The 24,585-nt window shown below is 76.2% G+C and overlaps 14 non-coding genes across 14 annotated transcripts; all 14 read left to right on the forward strand.

The window, feature by feature from the left end:
- The first annotated feature begins 388 nt into the window (after positions 1–388).
- Positions 389–507, forward strand: LOC140596892 (5S ribosomal RNA). The gene has a single exon (XR_011998762.1). It is a non-coding gene; the product is annotated as a 5S ribosomal RNA (ribosomal RNA).
- A 1,670-nt stretch (positions 508–2,177) lies between these two features.
- Positions 2,178–2,296, forward strand: LOC140596893 (5S ribosomal RNA). The gene has a single exon (XR_011998763.1). It is a non-coding gene; the product is annotated as a 5S ribosomal RNA (ribosomal RNA).
- A 1,667-nt stretch (positions 2,297–3,963) lies between these two features.
- Positions 3,964–4,082, forward strand: LOC140596894 (5S ribosomal RNA). Its single transcript, XR_011998764.1, has one exon. It is a non-coding gene; the product is annotated as a 5S ribosomal RNA (ribosomal RNA).
- Positions 4,083–5,754: 1,672 nt separating this feature from the next.
- Positions 5,755–5,873, forward strand: LOC140596895 (5S ribosomal RNA). The gene has a single exon (XR_011998765.1). It is a non-coding gene; the product is annotated as a 5S ribosomal RNA (ribosomal RNA).
- A 1,664-nt stretch (positions 5,874–7,537) lies between these two features.
- On the forward strand, positions 7,538–7,656 carry LOC140596897 (5S ribosomal RNA). The gene has a single exon (XR_011998767.1). It is a non-coding gene; the product is annotated as a 5S ribosomal RNA (ribosomal RNA).
- Positions 7,657–9,328: 1,672 nt separating this feature from the next.
- On the forward strand, positions 9,329–9,447 carry LOC140596898 (5S ribosomal RNA). Its single transcript, XR_011998768.1, has one exon. It is a non-coding gene; the product is annotated as a 5S ribosomal RNA (ribosomal RNA).
- Positions 9,448–11,088: 1,641 nt separating this feature from the next.
- On the forward strand, positions 11,089–11,207 carry LOC140596899 (5S ribosomal RNA). Its single transcript, XR_011998769.1, has one exon. It is a non-coding gene; the product is annotated as a 5S ribosomal RNA (ribosomal RNA).
- Positions 11,208–12,873: 1,666 nt separating this feature from the next.
- On the forward strand, positions 12,874–12,992 carry LOC140596900 (5S ribosomal RNA). The gene has a single exon (XR_011998770.1). It is a non-coding gene; the product is annotated as a 5S ribosomal RNA (ribosomal RNA).
- Positions 12,993–14,652: 1,660 nt separating this feature from the next.
- Positions 14,653–14,771, forward strand: LOC140596901 (5S ribosomal RNA). Its single transcript, XR_011998771.1, has one exon. It is a non-coding gene; the product is annotated as a 5S ribosomal RNA (ribosomal RNA).
- Positions 14,772–16,436: 1,665 nt separating this feature from the next.
- Positions 16,437–16,555, forward strand: LOC140596902 (5S ribosomal RNA). The gene has a single exon (XR_011998772.1). It is a non-coding gene; the product is annotated as a 5S ribosomal RNA (ribosomal RNA).
- Positions 16,556–18,204: 1,649 nt separating this feature from the next.
- Positions 18,205–18,323, forward strand: LOC140596903 (5S ribosomal RNA). The gene has a single exon (XR_011998773.1). It is a non-coding gene; the product is annotated as a 5S ribosomal RNA (ribosomal RNA).
- A 1,677-nt stretch (positions 18,324–20,000) lies between these two features.
- On the forward strand, positions 20,001–20,119 carry LOC140596904 (5S ribosomal RNA). Its single transcript, XR_011998774.1, has one exon. It is a non-coding gene; the product is annotated as a 5S ribosomal RNA (ribosomal RNA).
- Positions 20,120–21,786: 1,667 nt separating this feature from the next.
- On the forward strand, positions 21,787–21,905 carry LOC140596905 (5S ribosomal RNA). The gene has a single exon (XR_011998775.1). It is a non-coding gene; the product is annotated as a 5S ribosomal RNA (ribosomal RNA).
- A 1,679-nt stretch (positions 21,906–23,584) lies between these two features.
- Positions 23,585–23,703, forward strand: LOC140596906 (5S ribosomal RNA). The gene has a single exon (XR_011998776.1). It is a non-coding gene; the product is annotated as a 5S ribosomal RNA (ribosomal RNA).
- Positions 23,704–24,585: the final 882 nt, after the last annotated feature.

Raw genomic sequence — 24,585 nt, forward strand, 5'->3', positions numbered from 1 at the left:
GTCGTCCGGAGCCGGCCGGCGCCGGCCCGCGGCACCCCCCCAGCCAGTGAGCGGTCCGAGGTGGGGCGGCGTGCCATCCGGGGAGCCGAGCGGCGGCGACGCGCCCGCCAGGCCGGGGACGGGAGCGCGCCCGGGCTCCGGCGACAGCCTCCGCTCCGGGGTGCGGGAGGCGTCTTGGCCCCCACCCCCCCCGCCCGGCCCGGGGCAGGCGCCCTCCGCCACCCCGGGCGCGGCGCGGGAGGCGGTCAGTCAATCAATCAGTCGGGCCGGCAGGCGAGCATGCAGGCGGGCTGGCGCGATCGGGCGGGCGGAGGGCTGAGGAGCGGCGGGCGCCTGGCCCGGAGAGGCGCAGAGCAGGCTCTTGGGGCGCCCAGCGGCAGCCGCGGACGTCTACGGCCATACCACCCTGAACGCGCCCGATCTCGTCTGATCTCGGAAGCTAAGCAGGGTCGGGCCTGGTTAGTACTTGGATGGGAGACCGCCTGGGAATACCGGGTGCTGTAGGCTTTTTTTCCTCGGCCTTTTGCCTGCCTTCCTGTCTGTCCCTTGGCCGCCAACGCCCCCTCGACCAACGCGGCGGCGGCGGCGGCGGCGGCGGCGGCGGCGGCGGCGGCGGCGGCGCCCCCCTCCGGGCGACCCGTGGCATGGCCCCCGCCCCGCCGGAAGCACCGCAGGGCGCCGCGGAGCACCGAGGGCGCCGGCTGCACGGGCAGGAGGCCACACACATGCACCACCTCCTCTTCCTCTCAAGCCCTTCACCCTCGCAGCCCGCCCTTCAAGCACACCCACCCACGTCCTAGCCGGCCGCGCGTCCCAGGGCGCCGCGGGGGCCCGAAGGCGGCCGACGGAGGGGACGGGGCGACAGCAGGAACCTCGGGGCCGGGGCGGGGAGGGGGCGGTCGCTGGGGGGAGCCGGGCGGGGGCTGGATCCCGTCTCCGCAGGCCTGCGAGCCCCTCCGGGGGGCCGGGGCGGGGCTTTGGGGGCCGGGGCCGGGGCGGGGCTTTGGGGGCCGGGGCCGGGGCCGGGGCCCTCCTCGCCCCGCCCCAATCTCCGCCCCCAGGCCCGCCCCCAGCCCCTAGCAATTCCCTGGCACCGCCCCCAGCCTCCAAGCCACCCAGCCACCCGCAACCCCCCCCACCTTCGGCCCGGGCCCGCCTGCACCTTCTCTCCGAAGGACATGCCCTGCCTCCCCCGCGGACCACCGTCCCTTCGGCCCTCAGCCACGACGTCCACGCTCCGCGGGCCCGGGACACCAGATGGCCCGACCGCCCGGGGCCTCAGGCCCCGTTGGCACCGGGCTGCGCGCTCCGCGGCCCCGCAACAGCCAAGGCCACAGCGACGCGGGGGCGGCCGGCACCCATGCCGAAAAGGGCCGCGCGCAACACAGCAAGAGACACAAGAGAGACTCGCTCCGCGCCTGGGCGTGGGCGCCGCGCACGCAACACAGGCACACGGTCCCGCGGCGGTTCGGCTGATGGGCAGGAATGGGGGCAGAACGGCATCCCTGACACCGTGGCTGCAGGGCCCGCGGCTGCCAGGGCTCCTAAGGCAGCTCCAGGGCCTGCGCCCCTCCGGCGGGGTGGCTGCCTCGCCCCCACAGGCCTTGTGGCCCAGCTCCGAGTGCCCGTGTCCCTCCGTCTGTGTGTGTGTGTGTGTGTGTGTGTGTCTGTCTGTCTGTCGTGGGCACCTGTGTCTGTGTCCCTGCCTGTCCGAGGATGGGGTCCGGCGGCGCGGGCGGCCCCGGCTTGGCTTTGAGCCAGGCCGGCTGAAGAACAGGAGAGGCCAGGGGTCGTCCGGAGCCGGCCGGCGCCGGCCCGCGGCACCCCCCCAGCCAGTGAGCGGTCCGAGGTGGGGCGGCGTGCCATCCGGGGAGCCGAGCGGCGGCGACGCGCCCGCCAGGCCGGGGACGGGAGCGCGCCCGGGCTCCGGCGACAGCCTCCGCTCCGGGGTGCGGGAGGCGTCTTGGCCCCCACCCCCCCCGCCCGGCCCGGGGCAGGCGCCCTCCGCCACCCCGGGCGCGGCGCGGGAGGCGGTCAGTCAATCAATCAGTCGGGCCGGCAGGCGAGCATGCAGGCGGGCTGGCGCGATCGGGCGGGCGGAGGGCTGAGGAGCGGCGGGCGCCTGGCCCGGAGAGGCGCAGAGCAGGCTCTTGGGGCGCCCAGCGGCAGCCGCGGACGTCTACGGCCATACCACCCTGAACGCGCCCGATCTCGTCTGATCTCGGAAGCTAAGCAGGGTCGGGCCTGGTTAGTACTTGGATGGGAGACCGCCTGGGAATACCGGGTGCTGTAGGCTTTTTTTCCTCGGCCTTTTGCCTGCCTTCCTGTCTGTCCCTTGGCCGCCAACGCCCCCTCGACCAACGCGGCGGCGGCGGCGGCGGCGGCGGCGGCGGCGGCGGCGGCGGCGCCCCCCTCCGGGCGACCCGTGGCATGGCCCCCGCCCCGCCGGAAGCACCGCAGGGCGCCGCGGAGCACCGAGGGCGCCGGCTGCACGGGCAGGAGGCCACACACATGCACCACCTCCTCTTCCTCTCAAGCCCTTCACCCTCGCAGCCCGCCCTTCAAGCACACCCACCCACGTCCTAGCCGGCCGCGCGTCCCAGGGCGCCGCGGGGGCCCGAAGGCGGCCGACGGAGGGGACGGGGCGACAGCAGGAACCTCGGGGCCGGGGCGGGGAGGGGGCGGTCGCTGGGGGGAGCCGGGCGGGGGCTGGATCCCGTCTCCGCAGGCCTGCGAGCCCCTCCGGGGGGCCGGGGCGGGGCTTTGGGGGCCGGGGCCGGGGCGGGGCTTTGGGGGCCGGGGCCGGGGCCGGGGCCCTCCTCGCCCCGCCCCAATCTCCGCCCCCAGGCCCGCCCCCAGCCCCTAGCAATTCCCTGGCACCGCCCCCAGCCTCCAAGCCACCCAGCCACCCGCAACCCCCCCCACCTTCGGCCCGGGCCCGCCTGCACCTTCTCTCCGAAGGACATGCCCTGCCTCCCCCGCGGACCACCGTCCCTTCGGCCCTCAGCCACGACGTCCACGCTCCGCGGGCCCGGGACACCAGATGGCCCGACCGCCCGGGGCCTCAGGCCCCGTTGGCACCGGGCTGCGCGCTCCGCGGCCCCGCAACAGCCAAGGCCACAGCGACGCGGGGGCGGCCGGCACCCATGCCGAAAAGGGCCGCGCGCAACACAGCAAGAGACACAAGAGAGACTCGCTCCGCGCCTGGGCGTGGGCGCCGCGCACGCAACACAGGCACACGGTCCCGCGGCGGTTCGGCTGATGGGCAGGAATGGGGGCAGAACGGCATCCCTGACACCGTGGCTGCAGGGCCCGCGGCTGCCAGGGCTCCTAAGGCAGCTCCAGGGCCTGCGCCCCTCCGGCGGGGTGGCTGCCTCGCCCCCACAGGCCTTGTGGCCCAGCTCCGAGTGCCCGTGTCCCTCCGTCTGTGTGTGTGTGTGTGTGTGTGTGTGTCTGTCTGTCTGTCGTGGGCACCTGTGTCTGTGTCCCTGCCTGTCCGAGGATGGGGTCCGGCGGCGCGGGCGGCCCCGGCTTGGCTTTGAGCCAGGCCGGCTGAAGAACAGGAGAGGCCAGGGGTCGTCCGGAGCCGGCCGGCGCCGGCCCGCGGCACCCCCCCAGCCAGTGAGCGGTCCGAGGTGGGGCGGCGTGCCATCCGGGGAGCCGAGCGGCGGCGACGCGCCCGCCAGGCCGGGGACGGGAGCGCGCCCGGGCTCCGGCGACAGCCTCCGCTCCGGGGTGCGGGAGGCGTCTTGGCCCCCACCCCCCCCGCCCGGCCCGGGGCAGGCGCCCTCCGCCACCCCGGGCGCGGCGCGGGAGGCGGTCAGTCAATCAATCAGTCGGGCCGGCAGGCGAGCATGCAGGCGGGCTGGCGCGATCGGGCGGGCGGAGGGCTGAGGAGCGGCGGGCGCCTGGCCCGGAGAGGCGCAGAGCAGGCTCTTGGGGCGCCCAGCGGCAGCCGCGGACGTCTACGGCCATACCACCCTGAACGCGCCCGATCTCGTCTGATCTCGGAAGCTAAGCAGGGTCGGGCCTGGTTAGTACTTGGATGGGAGACCGCCTGGGAATACCGGGTGCTGTAGGCTTTTTTTCCTCGGCCTTTTGCCTGCCTTCCTGTCTGTCCCTTGGCCGCCAACGCCCCCTCGACCAACGCGGCGGCGGCGGCGGCGGCGGCGGCGGCGGCGGCGGCGGCGGCGGCGCGCCCCCCTCCGGGCGACCCGTGGCATGGCCCCCGCCCCGCCGGAAGCACCGCAGGGCGCCGCGGAGCACCGAGGGCGCCGGCTGCACGGGCAGGAGGCCACACACATGCACCACCTCCTCTTCCTCTCAAGCCCTTCACCCTCGCAGCCCGCCCTTCAAGCACACCCACCCACGTCCTAGCCGGCCGCGCGTCCCAGGGCGCCGCGGGGGCCCGAAGGCGGCCGACGGAGGGGACGGGGCGACAGCAGGAACCTCGGGGCCGGGGCGGGGAGGGGGCGGTCGCTGGGGGGAGCCGGGCGGGGGCTGGATCCCGTCTCCGCAGGCCTGCGAGCCCCTCCGGGGGGCCGGGGCGGGGCTTTGGGGGCCGGGGCCGGGGCGGGGCTTTGGGGGCCGGGGCCGGGGCCGGGGCCCTCCTCGCCCCGCCCCAATCTCCGCCCCCAGGCCCGCCCCCAGCCCCTAGCAATTCCCTGGCACCGCCCCCAGCCTCCAAGCCACCCAGCCACCCGCAACCCCCCCCACCTTCGGCCCGGGCCCGCCTGCACCTTCTCTCCGAAGGACATGCCCTGCCTCCCCCGCGGACCACCGTCCCTTCGGCCCTCAGCCACGACGTCCACGCTCCGCGGGCCCGGGACACCAGATGGCCCGACCGCCCGGGGCCTCAGGCCCCGTTGGCACCGGGCTGCGCGCTCCGCGGCCCCGCAACAGCCAAGGCCACAGCGACGCGGGGGCGGCCGGCACCCATGCCGAAAAGGGCCGCGCGCAACACAGCAAGAGACACAAGAGAGACTCGCTCCGCGCCTGGGCGTGGGCGCCGCGCACGCAACACAGGCACACGGTCCCGCGGCGGTTCGGCTGATGGGCAGGAATGGGGGCAGAACGGCATCCCTGACACCGTGGCTGCAGGGCCCGCGGCTGCCAGGGCTCCTAAGGCAGCTCCAGGGCCTGCGCCCCTCCGGCGGGGTGGCTGCCTCGCCCCCACAGGCCTTGTGGCCCAGCTCCGAGTGCCCGTGTCCCTCCGTCTGTGTGTGTGTGTGTGTGTGTGTGTGTCTGTCTGTCTGTCGTGGGCACCTGTGTCTGTGTCCCTGCCTGTCCGAGGATGGGGTCCGGCGGCGCGGGCGGCCCCGGCTTGGCTTTGAGCCAGGCCGGCTGAAGAACAGGAGAGGCCAGGGGTCGTCCGGAGCCGGCCGGCGCCGGCCCGCGGCACCCCCCCAGCCAGTGAGCGGTCCGAGGTGGGGCGGCGTGCCATCCGGGGAGCCGAGCGGCGGCGACGCGCCCGCCAGGCCGGGGACGGGAGCGCGCCCGGGCTCCGGCGACAGCCTCCGCTCCGGGGTGCGGGAGGCGTCTTGGCCCCCACCCCCCCCGCCCGGCCCGGGGCAGGCGCCCTCCGCCACCCCGGGCGCGGCGCGGGAGGCGGTCAGTCAATCAATCAGTCGGGCCGGCAGGCGAGCATGCAGGCGGGCTGGCGCGATCGGGCGGGCGGAGGGCTGAGGAGCGGCGGGCGCCTGGCCCGGAGAGGCGCAGAGCAGGCTCTTGGGGCGCCCAGCGGCAGCCGCGGACGTCTACGGCCATACCACCCTGAACGCGCCCGATCTCGTCTGATCTCGGAAGCTAAGCAGGGTCGGGCCTGGTTAGTACTTGGATGGGAGACCGCCTGGGAATACCGGGTGCTGTAGGCTTTTTTTCCTCGGCCTTTTGCCTGCCTTCCTGTCTGTCCCTTGGCCGCCAACGCCCCCTCGACCAACGCGGCGGCGGCGGCGGCGGCGGCGGCGGCGGCGGCGGCGGCGGCGCCCCCCTCCGGGCGACCCGTGGCATGGCCCCCGCCCCGCCGGAAGCACCGCAGGGCGCCGCGGAGCACCGAGGGCGCCGGCTGCACGGGCAGGAGGCCACACACATGCACCACCTCCTCTTCCTCTCAAGCCCTTCACCCTCGCAGCCCGCCCTTCAAGCACACCCACCCACGTCCTAGCCGGCCGCGCGTCCCAGGGCGCCGCGGGGGCCCGAAGGCGGCCGACGGAGGGGACGGGGCGACAGCAGGAACCTCGGGGCCGGGGCGGGGAGGGGGCGGTCGCTGGGGGGAGCCGGGCGGGGGCTGGATCCCGTCTCCGCAGGCCTGCGAGCCCCTCCGGGGGGCCGGGGCGGGGCTTTGGGGGCCGGGGCCGGGGCCGGGGCCGGGGCCGGGCCCGCCTGCGGGCCCTCCTCGCCCCGCCCCAATCTCCGCCCCCAGGCCCGCCCCCAGCCCCTAGCAATTCCCTGGCACCGCCCCCAGCCTCCAAGCCACCCAGCCACCCGCAACCCCCCCCACCTTCGGCCCGGGCCCGCCTGCACCTTCTCTCCGAAGGACATGCCCTGCCTCCCCCGCGGACCACCGTCCCTTCGGCCCTCAGCCACGACGTCCACGCTCCGCGGGCCCGGGACACCAGATGGCCCGACCGCCCGGGGCCTCAGGCCCCGTTGGCACCGGGCTGCGCGCTCCGCGGCCCCGCAACAGCCAAGGCCACAGCGACGCGGGGGCGGCCGGCACCCATGCCGAAAAGGGCCGCGCGCAACACAGCAAGAGACACAAGAGAGACTCGCTCCGCGCCTGGGCGTGGGCGCCGCGCACGCAACACAGGCACACGGTCCCGCGGCGGTTCGGCTGATGGGCAGGAATGGGGGCAGAACGGCATCCCTGACACCGTGGCTGCAGGGCCCGCGGCTGCCAGGGCTCCTAAGGCAGCTCCAGGGCCTGCGCCCCTCCGGCGGGGTGGCTGCCTCGCCCCCACAGGCCTTGTGGCCCAGCTCCGAGTGCCCGTGTCCCTCCGTCTGTGTGTGTGTGTGTGTGTGTGTGTGTCTGTCTGTCTGTCGTGGGCACCTGTGTCTGTGTCCCTGCCTGTCCGAGGATGGGGTCCGGCGGCGCGGGCGGCCCCGGCTTGGCTTTGAGCCAGGCCGGCTGAAGAACAGGAGAGGCCAGGGGTCGTCCGGAGCCGGCCGGCGCCGGCCCGCGGCACCCCCCCAGCCAGTGAGCGGTCCGAGGTGGGGCGGCGTGCCATCCGGGGAGCCGAGCGGCGGCGACGCGCCCGCCAGGCCGGGGACGGGAGCGCGCCCGGGCTCCGGCGACAGCCTCCGCTCCGGGGTGCGGGAGGCGTCTTGGCCCCCACCCCCCCCGCCCGGCCCGGGGCAGGCGCCCTCCGCCACCCCGGGCGCGGCGCGGGAGGCGGTCAGTCAATCAATCAGTCGGGCCGGCAGGCGAGCATGCAGGCGGGCTGGCGCGATCGGGCGGGCGGAGGGCTGAGGAGCGGCGGGCGCCTGGCCCGGAGAGGCGCAGAGCAGGCTCTTGGGGCGCCCAGCGGCAGCCGCGGACGTCTACGGCCATACCACCCTGAACGCGCCCGATCTCGTCTGATCTCGGAAGCTAAGCAGGGTCGGGCCTGGTTAGTACTTGGATGGGAGACCGCCTGGGAATACCGGGTGCTGTAGGCTTTTTTTCCTCGGCCTTTTGCCTGCCTTCCTGTCTGTCCCTTGGCCGCCAACGCCCCCTCGACCAACGCGGCGGCGGCGGCGGCGGCGGCGGCGGCGGCGGCGGCGGCGGCGGCGCCCCCCTCCGGGCGACCCGTGGCATGGCCCCCGCCCCGCCGGAAGCACCGCAGGGCGCCGCGGAGCACCGAGGGCGCCGGCTGCACGGGCAGGAGGCCACACACATGCACCACCTCCTCTTCCTCTCAAGCCCTTCACCCTCGCAGCCCGCCCTTCAAGCACACCCACCCACGTCCTAGCCGGCCGCGCGTCCCAGGGCGCCGCGGGGGCCCGAAGGCGGCCGACGGAGGGGACGGGGCGACAGCAGGAACCTCGGGGCCGGGGCGGGGAGGGGGCGGTCGCTGGGGGGAGCCGGGCGGGGGCTGGATCCCGTCTCCGCAGGCCTGCGAGCCCCTCCGGGGGGCCGGGGCGGGGCTTTGGGGGCCGGGGCCGGGGCGGGGCTTTGGGGGCCGGGGCCGGGGCCGGGGCCCTCCTCGCCCCGCCCCAATCTCCGCCCCCAGGCCCGCCCCCAGCCCCTAGCAATTCCCTGGCACCGCCCCCAGCCTCCAAGCCACCCAGCCACCCGCAACCCCCCCCACCTTCGGCCCGGGCCCGCCTGCACCTTCTCTCCGAAGGACATGCCCTGCCTCCCCCGCGGACCACCGTCCCTTCGGCCCTCAGCCACGACGTCCACGCTCCGCGGGCCCGGGACACCAGATGGCCCGACCGCCCGGGGCCTCAGGCCCCGTTGGCACCGGGCTGCGCGCTCTCCGCGGCCCCGCAACAGCCAAGGCCACAGCGACGCGGGGGCGGCCGGCACCCATGCCGAAAAGGGCCGCGCGCAACACAGCAAGAGACACAAGAGAGACTCGCTCCGCGCCTGGGCGTGGGCGCCGCGCACGCAACACAGGCACACGGTCCCGCGGCGGTTCGGCTGATGGGCAGGAATGGGGGCAGAACGGCATCCCTGACACCGTGGCTGCAGGGCCCGCGGCTGCCAGGGCTCCTAAGGCAGCTCCAGGGCCTGCGCCCCTCCGGCGGGGTGGCTGCCTCGCCCCCACAGGCCTTGTGGCCCAGCTCCGAGTGCCCGTGTCCCTCCGTCTGTGTGTGTGTGTGTGTGTGTGTGTGTCTGTCTGTCTGTCGTGGGCACCTGTGTCTGTGTCCCTGCCTGTCCGAGGATGGGGTCCGGCGGCGCGGGCGGCCCCGGCTTGGCTTTGAGCCAGGCCGGCTGAAGAACAGGAGAGGCCAGGGGTCGTCCGGAGCCGGCCGGCGCCGGCCCGCGGCACCCCCCCAGCCAGTGAGCGGTCCGAGGTGGGGCGGCGTGCCATCCGGGGAGCCGAGCGGCGGCGACGCGCCCGCCAGGCCGGGGACGGGAGCGCGCCCGGGCTCCGGCGACAGCCTCCGCTCCGGGGTGCGGGAGGCGTCTTGGCCCCCACCCCCCCCGCCCGGCCCGGGGCAGGCGCCCTCCGCCACCCCGGGCGCGGCGCGGGAGGCGGTCAGTCAATCAATCAGTCGGGCCGGCAGGCGAGCATGCAGGCGGGCTGGCGCGATCGGGCGGGCGGAGGGCTGAGGAGCGGCGGGCGCCTGGCCCGGAGAGGCGCAGAGCAGGCTCTTGGGGCGCCCAGCGGCAGCCGCGGACGTCTACGGCCATACCACCCTGAACGCGCCCGATCTCGTCTGATCTCGGAAGCTAAGCAGGGTCGGGCCTGGTTAGTACTTGGATGGGAGACCGCCTGGGAATACCGGGTGCTGTAGGCTTTTTTTCCTCGGCCTTTTGCCTGCCTTCCTGTCTGTCCCTTGGCCGCCAACGCCCCCTCGACCAACGCGGCGGCGGCGGCGGCGGCGGCGGCGGCGGCGGCGGCGGCGGCGGCGCCCCCCTCCGGGCGACCCGTGGCATGGCCCCCGCCCCGCCGGAAGCACCGCAGGGCGCCGCGGAGCACCGAGGGCGCCGGCTGCACGGGCAGGAGGCCACACACATGCACCACCTCCTCTTCCTCTCAAGCCCTTCACCCTCGCAGCCCGCCCTTCAAGCACACCCACCCACGTCCTAGCCGGCCGCGCGTCCCAGGGCGCCGCGGGGGCCCGAAGGCGGCCGACGGAGGGGACGGGGCGACAGCAGGAACCTCGGGGCCGGGGCGGGGAGGGGGCGGTCGCTGGGGGGAGCCGGGCGGGGGCTGGATCCCGTCTCCGCAGGCCTGCGAGCCCCTCCGGGGGGCCGGGGCGGGGCTTTGGGGGCCGGGGCCGGGGCGGGGCTTTGGGGGCCGGGGCCGGGGCCGGGGCCCTCCTCGCCCCGCCCCAATCTCCGCCCCCAGGCCCGCCCCCAGCCCCTAGCAATTCCCTGGCACCGCCCCCAGCCTCCAAGCCACCCAGCCACCCGCAACCCCCCCCACCTTCGGCCCGGGCCCGCCTGCACCTTCTCTCCGAAGGACATGCCCTGCCTCCCCCGCGGACCACCGTCCCTTCGGCCCTCAGCCACGACGTCCACGCTCCGCGGGCCCGGGACACCAGATGGCCCACCGGGCTGCGCGCTCCGCGGCCCCGCAACAGCCAAGGCCACAGCGACGCGGGGGCGGCCGGCACCCATGCCGAAAAGGGCCGCGCGCAACACAGCAAGAGACACAAGAGAGACTCGCTCCGCGCCTGGGCGTGGGCGCCGCGCACGCAACACAGGCACACGGTCCCGCGGCGGTTCGGCTGATGGGCAGGAATGGGGGCAGAACGGCATCCCTGACACCGTGGCTGCAGGGCCCGCGGCTGCCAGGGCTCCTAAGGCAGCTCCAGGGCCTGCGCCCCTCCGGCGGGGTGGCTGCCTCGCCCCCACAGGCCTTGTGGCCCAGCTCCGAGTGCCCGTGTCCCTCCGTCTGTGTGTGTGTGTGTGTGTGTGTGTGTCTGTCTGTCTGTCGTGGGCACCTGTGTCTGTGTCCCTGCCTGTCCGAGGATGGGGTCCGGCGGCGCGGGCGGCCCCGGCTTGGCTTTGAGCCAGGCCGGCTGAAGAACAGGAGAGGCCAGGGGTCGTCCGGAGCCGGCCGGCGCCGGCCCGCGGCACCCCCCCAGCCAGTGAGCGGTCCGAGGTGGGGCGGCGTGCCATCCGGGGAGCCGAGCGGCGGCGACGCGCCCGCCAGGCCGGGGACGGGAGCGCGCCCGGGCTCCGGCGACAGCCTCCGCTCCGGGGTGCGGGAGGCGTCTTGGCCCCCACCCCCCCCGCCCGGCCCGGGGCAGGCGCCCTCCGCCACCCCGGGCGCGGCGCGGGAGGCGGTCAGTCAATCAATCAGTCGGGCCGGCAGGCGAGCATGCAGGCGGGCTGGCGCGATCGGGCGGGCGGAGGGCTGAGGAGCGGCGGGCGCCTGGCCCGGAGAGGCGCAGAGCAGGCTCTTGGGGCGCCCAGCGGCAGCCGCGGACGTCTACGGCCATACCACCCTGAACGCGCCCGATCTCGTCTGATCTCGGAAGCTAAGCAGGGTCGGGCCTGGTTAGTACTTGGATGGGAGACCGCCTGGGAATACCGGGTGCTGTAGGCTTTTTTTCCTCGGCCTTTTGCCTGCCTTCCTGTCTGTCCCTTGGCCGCCAACGCCCCCTCGACCAACGCGGCGGCGGCGGCGGCGGCGGCGGCGGCGGCGGCGGCGGCGGCGGCGCCCCCCTCCGGGCGACCCGTGGCATGGCCCCCGCCCCGCCGGAAGCACCGCAGGGCGCCGCGGAGCACCGAGGGCGCCGGCTGCACGGGCAGGAGGCCACACACATGCACCACCTCCTCTTCCTCTCAAGCCCTTCACCCTCGCAGCCCGCCCTTCAAGCACACCCACCCACGTCCTAGCCGGCCGCGCGTCCCAGGGCGCCGCGGGGGCCCGAAGGCGGCCGACGGAGGGGACGGGGCGACAGCAGGAACCTCGGGGCCGGGGCGGGGAGGGGGCGGTCGCTGGGGGGAGCCGGGCGGGGGCTGGATCCCGTCTCCGCAGGCCTGCGAGCCCCTCCGGGGGGCCGGGGCGGGGCTTTGGGGGCCGGGGCCGGGGCGGGGCTTTGGGGGCCGGGGCCGGGGCCGGGGCCCTCCTCGCCCCGCCCCAATCTCCGCCCCCAGGCCCGCCCCCAGCCCCTAGCAATTCCCTGGCACCGCCCCCAGCCTCCAAGCCACCCAGCCACCCGCAACCCCCCCCACCTTCGGCCCGGGCCCGCCTGCACCTTCTCTCCGAAGCACATGCCCTGCCTCCCCCGCGGACCACCGTCCCTTCGGCCCTCAGCCACGACGTCCACGCTCCGCGGGCCCGGGACACCAGATGGCCCGACCGCCCGGGGCCTCAGGCCCCGTTGGCACCGGGCTGCGCGCTCCGCGGCCCCGCAACAGCCAAGGCCACAGCGACGCGGGGGCGGCCGGCACCCATGCCGAAAAGGGCCGCGCGCAACACAGCAAGAGACACAAGAGAGACTCGCTCCGCGCCTGGGCGTGGGCGCCGCGCACGCAACACAGGCACACGGTCCCGCGGCGGTTCGGCTGATGGGCAGGAATGGGGGCAGAACGGCATCCCTGACACCGTGGCTGCAGGGCCCGCGGCTGCCAGGGCTCCTAAGGCAGCTCCAGGGCCTGCGCCCCTCCGGCGGGGTGGCTGCCTCGCCCCCACAGGCCTTGTGGCCCAGCTCCGAGTGCCCGTGTCCCTCCGTCTGTGTGTGTGTGTGTGTGTGTGTCTGTCTGTCTGTCGTGGGCACCTGTGTCTGTGTCCCTGCCTGTCCGAGGATGGGGTCCGGCGGCGCGGGCGGCCCCGGCTTGGCTTTGAGCCAGGCCGGCTGAAGAACAGGAGAGGCCAGGGGTCGTCCGGAGCCAGCCGGCGCCGGCCCGCGGCACCCCCCCAGCCAGTGAGCGGTCCGAGGTGGGGCGGCGTGCCATCCGGGGAGCCGAGCGGCGGCGACGCGCCCGCCAGGCCGGGGACGGGAGCGCGCCCGGGCTCCGGCGACAGCCTCCGCTCCGGGGTGCGGGAGGCGTCTTGGCCCCCACCCCCCCCGCCCGGCCCGGGGCAGGCGCCCTCCGCCACCCCGGGCGCGGCGCGGGAGGCGGTCAGTCAATCAATCAGTCGGGCCGGCAGGCGAGCATGCAGGCGGGCTGGCGCGATCGGGCGGGCGGAGGGCTGAGGAGCGGCGGGCGCCTGGCCCGGAGAGGCGCAGAGCAGGCTCTTGGGGCGCCCAGCGGCAGCCGCGGACGTCTACGGCCATACCACCCTGAACGCGCCCGATCTCGTCTGATCTCGGAAGCTAAGCAGGGTCGGGCCTGGTTAGTACTTGGATGGGAGACCGCCTGGGAATACCGGGTGCTGTAGGCTTTTTTTCCTCGGCCTTTTGCCTGCCTTCCTGTCTGTCCCTTGGCCGCCAACGCCCCCTCGACCAACGCGGCGGCGGCGGCGGCGGCGGCGGCGGCGGCGGCGGCGGCGCCCCCCTCCGGGCGACCCGTGGCATGGCCCCCGCCCCGCCGGAAGCACCGCAGGGCGCCGCGGAGCACCGAGGGCGCCGGCTGCACGGGCAGGAGGCCACACACATGCACCACCTCCTCTTCCTCTCAAGCCCTTCACCCTCGCAGCCCGCCCTTCAAGCACACCCACCCACGTCCTAGCCGGCCGCGCGTCCCAGGGCGCCGCGGGGGCCCGAAGGCGGCCGACGGAGGGGACGGGGCGACAGCAGGAACCTCGGGGCCGGGGCGGGGAGGGGGCGGTCGCTGGGGGGAGCCGGGCGGGGGCTGGATCCCGTCTCCGCAGGCCTGCGAGCCCCTCCGGGGGGCCGGGGCGGGGCTTTGGGGGCCGGGGCCGGGGCGGGGCTTTGGGGGCCGGGGCCGGGGCCGGGGCCCTCCTCGCCCCGCCCCAATCTCCGCCCCCAGGCCCGCCCCCAGCCCCTAGCAATTCCCTGGCACCGCCCCCAGCCTCCAAGCCACCCAGCCACCCGCAACCCCCCCCACCTTCGGCCCGGGCCCGCCTGCACCTTCTCTCCGAAGCACATGCCCTGCCTCCCCCGCGGACCACCGTCCCTTCGGCCCTCAGCCACGACGTCCACGCTCCGCGGGCCCGGGACACCAGATGGCCCGACCGCCCGGGGCCTCAGGCCCCGTTGGCACCGGGCTGCGCGCTCCGCGGCCCCGCAACAGCCAAGGCCACAGCGACGCGGGGGCGGCCGGCACCCATGCCGAAAAGGGCCGCGCGCAACACAGCAAGAGACACAAGAGAGACTCGCTCCGCGCCTGGGCGTGGGCGCCGCGCACGCAACACAGGCACACGGTCCCGCGGCGGTTCGGCTGATGGGCAGGAATGGGGGCAGAACGGCATCCCTGACACCGTGGCTGCAGGGCCCGCGGCTGCCAGGGCTCCTAAGGCAGCTCCAGGGCCTGCGCCCCTCCGGCGGGGTGGCTGCCTCGCCCCCACAGGCCTTGTGGCCCAGCTCCGAGTGCCCGTGTCCCTCCGTCTGTGTGTGTGTGTGTGTGTGTGTCTGTCTGTCTGTCGTGGGCACCTGTGTCTGTGTCCCTGCCTGTCCGAGGATGGGGTCCGGCGGCGCGGGCGGCCCCGGCTTGGCTTTGAGCCAGGCCGGCTGAAGAACAGGAGAGGCCAGGGGTCGTCCGGAGCCGGCCGGCGCCGGCCCGCGGCACCCCCCCAGCCAGTGAGCGGTCCGAGGTGGGGCGGCGTGCCATCCGGGGAGCCGAGCGGCGGCGACGCGCCCGCCAGGCCGGGGACGGGAGCGCGCCCGGGCTCCGGCGACAGCCTCCGCTCCGGGGTGCGGGAGGCGTCTTGGCCCCCACCCCCCCCGCCCGGCCCGGGGCAGGCGCCCTCCGCCACCCCGGGCGCGGCGCGGGAGGCGGTCAGTCAATCAATCAGTCGGGCCGGCAGGCGAGCATGCAGGCGGGCTGGCGCGATCGGGCGGGCGGAGGGCTGAGGAGCGGCGGGCGCCTGGCCCGGAGAGGCGCAGAGCAGGCTCTTGGGGCGCCCAGCGGCAGCCGCGGACGTCTACGGCCATACCACCCTGAACGCGCCCGATCTCGTCTGATCTCGGAAGCTAAGCAGGGTCGGGCCTGGTTAGTACTTGGATGGGAGACCGCCTGGGAATACCGGGTGCTGTAGGCTTTTTTTCCTCGGCCTTTTGCCTGCCTTCCTGTCTGTCCCTTGGCCGCCAACGCCCCCTCGACCAACGCGGCGGCGGCGGCGGCGGCGGCGGCGGCGCCCCCCTCCGGGCGACCCGTGGCATGGCCCCCGCCCCGCCGGAAGCACCGCAGGGCGCCGCGGAGCACCGAGGGCGCCGGCTGCACGGGCAGGAGGCCACACACATGCACCACCTCCTCTTCCTCTCAAGCCCTTCACCCTCGCAGCCCGCCCTTCAAGCACACCCACCCACGTCCTAGCCGGCCGCGCGTCCCAGGGCGCCGCGGGGGCCCGAAGGCGGCCGACGGAGGGGACGGGGCGACAGCAGGAACCTCGGGGCCGGGGCGGGGAGGGGGCGGTCGCTGGGGGGAGCCGGGCGGGGGCTGGATCCCGTCTCCGCAGGCCTGCGAGCCCCTCCGGGGGGCCGGGGCGGGGCTTTGGGGGCCGGGGCCGGGGCGGGGCTTTGGGGGCCGGGGCCGGGGCCGGGGCCGGGCCCGCCTGCGGGCCCTCCTCGCCCCGCCCCAATCTCCGCCCCCAGGCCCGCCCCCAGCCCCTAGCAATTCCCTGGCACCGCCCCCAGCCTCCAAGCCACCCAGCCACCCGCAACCCCCCCCACCTTCGGCCCGGGCCCGCCTGCACCTTCTCTCCGAAGGACATGCCCTGCCTCCCCCGCGGACCACCGTCCCTTCGGCCCTCAGCCACGACGTCCACGCTCCGCGGGCCCGGGACACCAGATGGCCCGACCGCCCGGGGCCTCAGGCCCCGTTGGCACCGGGCTGCGCGCTCCGCGGCCCCGCAACAGCCAAGGCCACAGCGACGCGGGGGCGGCCGGCACCCATGCCGAAAAGGGCCGCGCGCAACACAGCAAGAGACACAAGAGAGACTCGCTCCGCGCCTGGGCGTGGGCGCCGCGCACGCAACACAGGCACACGGTCCCGCGGCGGTTCGGCTGATGGGCAGGAATGGGGGCAGAACGGCATCCCTGACACCGTGGCTGCAGGGCCCGCGGCTGCCAGGGCTCCTAAGGCAGCTCCAGGGCCTGCGCCCCTCCGGCGGGGTGGCTGCCTCGCCCCCACAGGCCTTGTGGCCCAGCTCCGAGTGCCCGTGTCCCTCCGTCTGTGTGTGTGTGTGTGTGTGTGTCTGTCTGTCTGTCGTGGGCACCTGTGTCTGTGTCCCTGCCTGTCCGAGGATGGGGTCCGGCGGCGCGGGCGGCCCCGGCTTGGCTTTGAGCCAGGCCGGCTGAAGAACAGGAGAGGCCAGGGGTCGTCCGGAGCCGGCCGGCGCCGGCCCGCGGCACCCCCCCAGCCAGTGAGCGGTCCGAGGTGGGGCGGCGTGCCATCCGGGGAGCCGAGCGGCGGCGACGCGCCCGCCAGGCCGGGGACGGGAGCGCGCCCGGGCTCCGGCGACAGCCTCCGCTCCGGGGTGCGGGAGGCGTCTTGGCCCCCACCCCCCCCGCCCGGCCCGGGGCAGGCGCCCTCCGCCACCCCGGGCGCGGCGCGGGAGGCGGTCAGTCAATCAATCAGTCGGGCCGGCAGGCGAGCATGCAGGCGGGCTGGCGCGATCGGGCGGGCGGAGGGCTGAGGAGCGGCGGGCGCCTGGCCCGGAGAGGCGCAGAGCAGGCTCTTGGGGCGCCCAGCGGCAGCCGCGGACGTCTACGGCCATACCACCCTGAACGCGCCCGATCTCGTCTGATCTCGGAAGCTAAGCAGGGTCGGGCCTGGTTAGTACTTGGATGGGAGACCGCCTGGGAATACCGGGTGCTGTAGGCTTTTTTTCCTCGGCCTTTTGCCTGCCTTCCTGTCTGTCCCTTGGCCGCCAACGCCCCCTCGACCAACGCGGCGGCGGCGGCGGCGGCGGCGGCGGCGCCCCCCTCCGGGCGACCCGTGGCATGGCCCCCGCCCCGCCGGAAGCACCGCAGGGCGCCGCGGAGCACCGAGGGCGCCGGCTGCACGGGCAGGAGGCCACACACATGCACCACCTCCTCTTCCTCTCAAGCCCTTCACCCTCGCAGCCCGCCCTTCAAGCACACCCACCCACGTCCTAGCCGGCCGCGCGTCCCAGGGCGCCGCGGGGGCCCGAAGGCGGCCGACGGAGGGGACGGGGCGACAGCAGGAACCTCGGGGCCGGGGCGGGGAGGGGGCGGTCGCTGGGGGGAGCCGGGCGGGGGCTGGATCCCGTCTCCGCAGGCCTGCGAGCCCCTCCGGGGGGCCGGGGCGGGGCTTTGGGGGCCGGGGCCGGGGCCGGGGCCGGGGCCGGGCCCGCCTGCGGGCCCTCCTCGCCCCGCCCCAATCTCCGCCCCCAGGCCCGCCCCCAGCCCCTAGCAATTCCCTGGCACCGCCCCCAGCCTCCAAGCCACCCAGCCACCCGCAACCCCCCCCACCTTCGGCCCGGGCCCGCCTGCACCTTCTCTCCGAAGGACATGCCCTGCCTCCCCCGCGGACCACCGTCCCTTCGGCCCTCAGCCACGACGTCCACGCTCCGCGGGCCCGGGACACCAGATGGCCCGACCGCCCGGGGCCTCAGGCCCCGTTGGCACCGGGCTGCGCGCTCCGCGGCCCCGCAACAGCCAAGGCCACAGCGACGCGGGGGCGGCCGGCACCCATGCCGAAAAGGGCCGCGCGCAACACAGCAAGAGACACAAGAGAGACTCGCTCCGCGCCTGGGCGTGGGCGCCGCGCACGCAACACAGGCACACGGTCCCGCGGCGGTTCGGCTGATGGGCAGGAATGGGGGCAGAACGGCATCCCTGACACCGTGGCTGCAGGGCCCGCGGCTGCCAGGGCTCCTAAGGCAGCTCCAGGGCCTGCGCCCCTCCGGCGGGGTGGCTGCCTCGCCCCCACAGGCCTTGTGGCCCAGCTCCGAGTGCCCGTGTCCCTCCGTCTGTGTGTGTGTGTGTGTGTGTGTGTGTCTGTCTGTCTGTCGTGGGCACCTGTGTCTGTGTCCCTGCCTGTCCGAGGATGGGGTCCGGCGGCGCGGGCGGCCCCGGCTTGGCTTTGAGCCAGGCCGGCTGAAGAACAGGAGAGGCCAGGGGTCGTCCGGAGCCGGCCGGCGCCGGCCCGCGGCACCCCCCCAGCCAGTGAGCGGTCCGAGGTGGGGCGGCGTGCCATCCGGGGAGCCGAGCGGCGGCGACGCGCCCGCCAGGCCGGCGACGGGAGCGCGCCCGGGCTCCGGCGACAGCCTCCGCTCCGGGGTGCGGGAGGCGTCTTGGCCCCCACCCCCCCCGCCCGGCCCGGGGCAGGCGCCCTCCGCCACCCCGGGCGCGGCGCGGGAGGCGGTCAGTCAATCAATCAGTCGGGCCGGCAGGCGAGCATGCAGGCGGGCTGGCGCGATCGGGCGGGCGGAGGGCTGAGGAGCGGCGGGCGCCTGGCCCGGAGAGGCGCAGAGCAGGCTCTTGGGGCGCCCAGCGGCAGCCGCGGACGTCTACGGCCATACCACCCTGAACGCGCCCGATCTCGTCTGATCTCGGAAGCTAAGCAGGGTCGGGCCTGGTTAGTACTTGGATGGGAGACCGCCTGGGAATACCGGGTGCTGTAGGCTTTTTTTCCTCGGCCTTTTGCCTGCCTTCCTGTCTGTCCCTTGGCCGCCAACGCCCCCTCGACCAACGCGGCGGCGGCGGCGGCGGCGGCGGCGGCGCCCCCCTCCGGGCGACCCGTGGCATGGCCCCCGCCCCGCCGGAAGCACCGCAGGGCGCCGCGGAGCACCGAGGGCGCCGGCTGCACGGGCAGGAGGCCACACACATGCACCACCTCCTCTTCCTCTCAAGCCCTTCACCCTCGCAGCCCGCCCTTCAAGCACACCCACCCACGTCCTAGCCGGCCGCGCGTCCCAGGGCGCCGCGGGGGCCCGAAGGCGGCCGACGGAGGGGACGGGGCGACAGCAGGAACCTCGGGGCCGGGGCGGGGAGGGGGCGGTCGCTGGGGGGAGCCGGGCGGGGGCTGGATCCCGTCTCCGCAGGCCTGCGAGCCCCTCCGGGGGGCCGGGGCGGGGCTTTGGGGGCCGGGGCCGGGGCGGGGCTTTGGGGGCCGGGGCCGGGGCCGGGGCCGGGGCCGGGGCCGGGCCCGCCTGCGGGCCCTCCTCGCCCCGCCCCAATCTCCGCCCCCAGGCCCGCCCCCAGCCCCTAGCAATTCCCTGGCACCGCCCCCAGCCTCCAAGCCACCCAGCCACCCGCAACCCCCCCCACCTTCGGCCCGGGCCCGCCTGCACCTTCTCTCCGAAGGACATGCCCTGCCTCCCCCGCGGACCACCGTCCCTTCGGCCCTCAGCCACGACGTCCACGCTCCGCGGGCCCGGGACACCAGATGGCCCGACCGCCCGGGGCCTCAGGCCCCGTTGGCACCGGGCTGCGCGCTCCGCGGCCCCGCAACAGCCAAGGCCACAGCGACGCGGGGGCGGCCGGCACCCATGCCGAAAAGGGCCGCGCGCAACACAGCAAGAGACACAAGAGAGACTCGCTCCGCGCCTGGGCGTGGGCGCCGCGCACGCAACACAGGCACACGGTCCCGCGGCGGTTCGGCTGATGGGCAGGAATGGGGGCAGAACGGCATCCCTGACACCGTGGCTGCAGGGCCCGCGGCTGCCAGGGCTCCTAAGGCAGCTCCAGGGCCTGCGCCCCTCCGGCGGGGTGGCTGCCTCGCCCCCACAGGCCTTGTGGCCCAGCTCCGAGTGCCCGTGTCCCTCCGTCTGTGTGTGTGTGTGTGTGTGTGTCTGTCTGTCTGTCGTGGGCACCTGTGTCTGTGTCCCTGCCTGTCCGAGGATGGGGTCCGGCGGCGCGGGCGGCCCCGGCTTGGCTTTGAGCCAGGCCGGCTGAAGAACAGGAGAGGCCAGGGGTCGTCCGGAGCCGGCCGGCGCCGGCCCGCGGCACCCCCCCAGCCAGTGAGCGGTCCGAGGTGGGGCGGCGTGCCATCCGGGGAGCCGAGCGGCGGCGACGCGCCCGCCAGGCCGGGGACGGGAGCGCGCCCGGGCTCCGGCGACAGCCTCCGCTCCGGGGTGCGGGAGGCGTCTTGGCCCCCACCCCCCCCGCCCGGCCCGGGGCAGGCGCCCTCCGCCACCCCGGGCGCGGCGCGGGAGGCGGTCAGTCAATCAATCAGTCGGGCCGGCAGGCGAGCATGCAGGCGGGCTGGCGCGATCGGGCGGGCGGAGGGCTGAGGAGCGGCGGGCGCCTGGCCCGGAGAGGCGCAGAGCAGGCTCTTGGGGCGCCCAGCGGCAGCCGCGGACGTCTACGGCCATACCACCCTGAACGCGCCCGATCTCGTCTGATCTCGGAAGCTAAGCAGGGTCGGGCCTGGTTAGTACTTGGATGGGAGACCGCCTGGGAATACCGGGTGCTGTAGGCTTTTTTTCCTCGGCCTTTTGCCTGCCTTCCTGTCTGTCCCTTGGCCGCCAACGCCCCCTCGACCAACGCGGCGGCGGCGGCGGCGGCGGCGGCGGCGCCCCCCTCCGGGCGACCCGTGGCATGGCCCCCGCCCCGCCGGAAGCACCGCAGGGCGCCGCGGAGCACCGAGGGCGCCGGCTGCACGGGCAGGAGGCCACACACATGCACCACCTCCTCTTCCTCTCAAGCCCTTCACCCTCGCAGCCCGCCCTTCAAGCACACCCACCCACGTCCTAGCCGGCCGCGCGTCCCAGGGCGCCGCGGGGGCCCGAAGGCGGCCGACGGAGGGGACGGGGCGATAGCAGGAACCTCGGGGCCGGGGCGGGGAGGGGGCGGTCGCTGGGGGGAGCCGGGCGGGGGCTGGATCCCGTCTCCGCAGGCCTGCGAGCCCCTCCGGGGGGCCGGGGCGGGGCTTTGGGGGCCGGGGCCGGGGCGGGGCTTTGGGGGCCGGGGCCGGGGCCGGGGCCGGGCCCGCCTGCGGGCCCTCCTCGCCCCGCCCCAATCTCCGCCCCCAGGCCCGCCCCCAGCCCCTAGCAATTCCCTGGCACCGCCCCCAGCCTCCAAGCCACCCAGCCACCCGCAACCCCCCCCACCTTCGGCCCGGGCCCGCCTGCACCTTCTCTCCGAAGGACATGCCCTGCCTCCCCCGCGGACCACCGTCCCTTCGGCCCTCAGCCACGACGTCCACGCTCCGCGGGCCCGGGACACCAGATGGCCCGACCGCCCGGGGCCTCAGGCCCCGTTGGCACCAGGCTGCGCGCTCCGCGGCCCCGCAACAGCCAAGGCCACAGCGACGCGGGGGCGGCCGGCACCCATGCCGAAAAGGGCCGCGCGCAACACAGCAAGAGACACAAGAGAGACTCGCTCCGCGCCTGGGCGTGGGCGCCGCGCACGCAACACAGGCACACGGTCCCGCGGCGGTTCGGCTGATGGGCAGGAATGGGGGCAGAACGGCATCCCTGACACCGTGGCTGCAGGGCCCGCGGCTGCCAGGGCTCCTAAGGCAGCTCCAGGGCCTGCGCCCCTCCGGCGGGGTGGCTGCCTCGCCCCCACAGGCCTTGTGGCCCAGCTCCGAGTGCCCGTGTCCCTCCGTCTGTGTGTGTGTGTGTGTGTGTGTGTCTGTCTGTCTGTCGTGGGCACCTGTGTCTGTGTCCCTGCCTGTCCGAGGATGGGGTCCGGCGGCGCGGGCGGCCCCGGCTTGGCTTTGAGCCAGGCCGGCTGAAGAACAGGAGAGGCCAGGGGTCGTCCGGAGCCGGCCGGCGCCGGCCCGCGGCACCCCCCCAGCCAGTGAGCGGTCCGAGGTGGGGCGGCGTGCCATCCGGGGAGCCGAGCGGCGGCGACGCGCCCGCCAGGCCGGCGACGGGAGCGCGCCCGGGCTCCGGCGACAGCCTCCGCTCCGGGGTGCGGGAGGCGTCTTGGCCCCCACCCCCCCCGCCCGGCCCGGGGCAGGCGCCCTCCGCCACCCCGGGCGCGGCGCGGGAGGCGGTCAGTCAATCAATCAGTCGGGCCGGCAGGCGAGCATGCAGGCGGGCTGGCGCGATCGGGCGGGCGGAGGGCTGAGGAGCGGCGGGCGCCTGGCCCGGAGAGGCGCAGAGCAGGCTCTTGGGGCGCCCAGCGGCAGCCGCGGACGTCTACGGCCATACCACCCTGAACGCGCCCGATCTCGTCTGATCTCGGAAGCTAAGCAGGGTCGGGCCTGGTTAGTACTTGGATGGGAGACCGCCTGGGAATACCGGGTGCTGTAGGCTTTTTTTCCTCGGCCTTTTGCCTGCCTTCCTGTCTGTCCCTTGGCCGCCAACGCCCCCTCGACCAACGCGGCGGCGGCGGCGGCGGCGGCGGCGGCGCCCCCCTCCGGGCGACCCGTGGCATGGCCCCCGCCCCGCCGGAAGCACCGCAGGGCGCCGCGGAGCACCGAGGGCGCCGGCTGCACGGGCAGGAGGCCACACACATGCACCACCTCCTCTTCCTCTCAAGCCCTTCACCCTCGCAGCCCGCCCTTCAAGCACACCCACCCACGTCCTAGCCGGCCGCGCGTCCCAGGGCGCCGCGGGGGCCCGAAGGCGGCCGACGGAGGGGACGGGGCGACAGCAGGAACCTCGGGGCCGGGGCGGGGAGGGGGCGGTCGCTGGGGGGAGCCGGGCGGGGGCTGGATCCCGTCTCCGCAGGCCTGCGAGCCCCTCCGGGGGGCCGGGGCGGGGCTTTGGGGGCCGGGGCCGGGGCGGGGCTTTGGGGGCCGGGGCCGGGGCCGGGGCCGGGGCCGGGGCCGGGCCCGCCTGCGGGCCCTCCTCGCCCCGCCCCAATCTCCGCCCCCAGGCCCGCCCCCAGCCCCTAGCAATTCCCTGGCACCGCCCCCAGCCTCCAAGCCACCCAGCCACCCGCAACCCCCCCCACCTTCGGCCCGGGCCCGCCTGCACCTTCTCTCCGAAGGACATGCCCTGCCTCCCCCGCGGACCACCGTCCCTTCGGCCCTCAGCCACGACGTCCACGCTCCGCGGGCCCGGGACACCAGATGGCCCGACCGCCCGGGGCCTCAGGCCCCGTTGGCACCGGGCTGCGCGCTCCGCGGCCCCGCAACAGCCAAGGCCACAGCGACGCGGGGGCGGCCGGCACCCATGCCGAAAAGGGCCGCGCGCAACACAGCAAGAGACACAAGAGAGACTCGCTCCGCGCCTGGGCGTGGGCGCCGCGCACGCAACACAGGCACACGGTCCCGCGGCGGTTCGGCTGATGGGCAGGAATGGGGGCAGAACGGCATCCCTGACACCGTGGCTGCAGGGCCCGCGGCTGCCAGGGCTCCTAAGGCAGCTCCAGGGCCTGCGCCCCTCCGGCGGGGTGGCTGCCTCGCCCCCACAGGCCTTGTGGCCCAGCTCCGAGTGCCCGTGTCCCTCCGTCTGTGTGTGTGTGTGTGTGTGTGTGTCTGTCTGTCTGTCGTGGGCACCTGTGTCTGTGTCCCTGCCTGTCCGAGGATGGGGTCCGGCGGCGCGGGCGGCCCCGGCTTGGCTTTGAGCCAGGCCGGCTGAAGAACAGGAGAGGCCAGGGGTCGTCCGGAGCCGGCCGGCGCCGGCCCGCGGCACCCCCCCAGCCAGTGAGCGGTCCGAGGTGGGGCGGCGTGCCATCCGGGGAGCCGAGCGGCGGCGACGCGCCCGCCAGGCCGGGGACGGGAGCGCGCCCGGGCTCCGGCGACAGCCTCCGCTCCGGGGTGCGGGAGGCGTCTTGGCCCCCACCCCCCCCGCCCGGCCCGGGGCAGGCGCCCTCCGCCACCCCGGGCGCGGCGCGGGAGGCGGTCAGTCAATCAATCAGTCGGGCCGGCAGGCGAGCATGCAGGCGGGCTGGCGCGATCGGGCGGGCGGAGGGCTGAGGAGCGGCGGGCGCCTGGCCCGGAGAGGCGCAGAGCAGGCTCTTGGGGCGCCCAGCGGCAGCCGCGGACGTCTACGGCCATACCACCCTGAACGCGCCCGATCTCGTCTGATCTCGGAAGCTAAGCAGGGTCGGGCCTGGTTAGTACTTGGATGGGAGACCGCCTGGGAATACCGGGTGCTGTAGGCTTTTTTTCCTCGGCCTTTTGCCTGCCTTCCTGTCTGTCCCTTGGCCGCCAACGCCCCCTCGACCAACGCGGCGGCGGCGGCGGCGGCGGCGGCGGCGGCGGCGGCGGCGGCGCCCCCCTCCGGGCGACCCGTGGCATGGCCCCCGCCCCGCCGGAAGCACCGCAGGGCGCCGCGGAGCACCGAGGGCGCCGGCTGCACGGGCAGGAGGCCACACACATGCACCACCTCCTCTTCCTCTCAAGCCCTTCACCCTCGCAGCCCGCCCTTCAAGCACACCCACCCACGTCCTAGCCGGCCGCGCGTCCCAGGGCGCCGCGGGGGCCCGAAGGCGGCCGACGGAGGGGACGGGGCGACAGCAGGAACCTCGGGGCCGGGGCGGGGAGGGGGCGGTCGCTGGGGGGAGCCGGGCGGGGGCTGGATCCCGTCTCCGCAGGCCTGCGAGCCCCTCCGGGGGGCCGGGGCGGGGCTTTGGGGGCCGGGGCCGGGGCGGGGCTTTGGGGGCCGGGGCCGGGGCCGGGGCCGGGCCCGCCTGCGGGCCCTCCTCGCCCCGCCCCAATCTCCGCCCCCAGGCCCGCCCCCAGCCCCTAGCAATTCCCTGGCACCGCCCCCAGCCTCCAAGCCACCCAGCCACCCGCAACCCCCCCCACCTTCGGCCCGGGCCCGCCTGCACCTTCTCTCCGAAGGACATGCCCTGCCTCCCCCGCGGACCACCGTCCCTTCGGCCCTCAGCCACGACGTCCACGCTCCGCGGGCCCGGGACACCAGATGGCCCGACCGCCCGGGGCCTCAGGCCCCGTTGGCACCGGGCTGCGCGCTCCGCGGCCCCGCAACAGCCAAGGCCACAGCGACGCGGGGGCGGCCGGCACCCATGCCGAAAAGGGCC

The sequence above is a fragment of the Vulpes vulpes genome, unplaced genomic scaffold (assembly GCF_048418805.1).
Source record: "Vulpes vulpes isolate BD-2025 unplaced genomic scaffold, VulVul3 u000000749, whole genome shotgun sequence".
NCBI classification, from domain to species: domain Eukaryota; kingdom Metazoa; phylum Chordata; class Mammalia; order Carnivora; family Canidae; genus Vulpes; species Vulpes vulpes.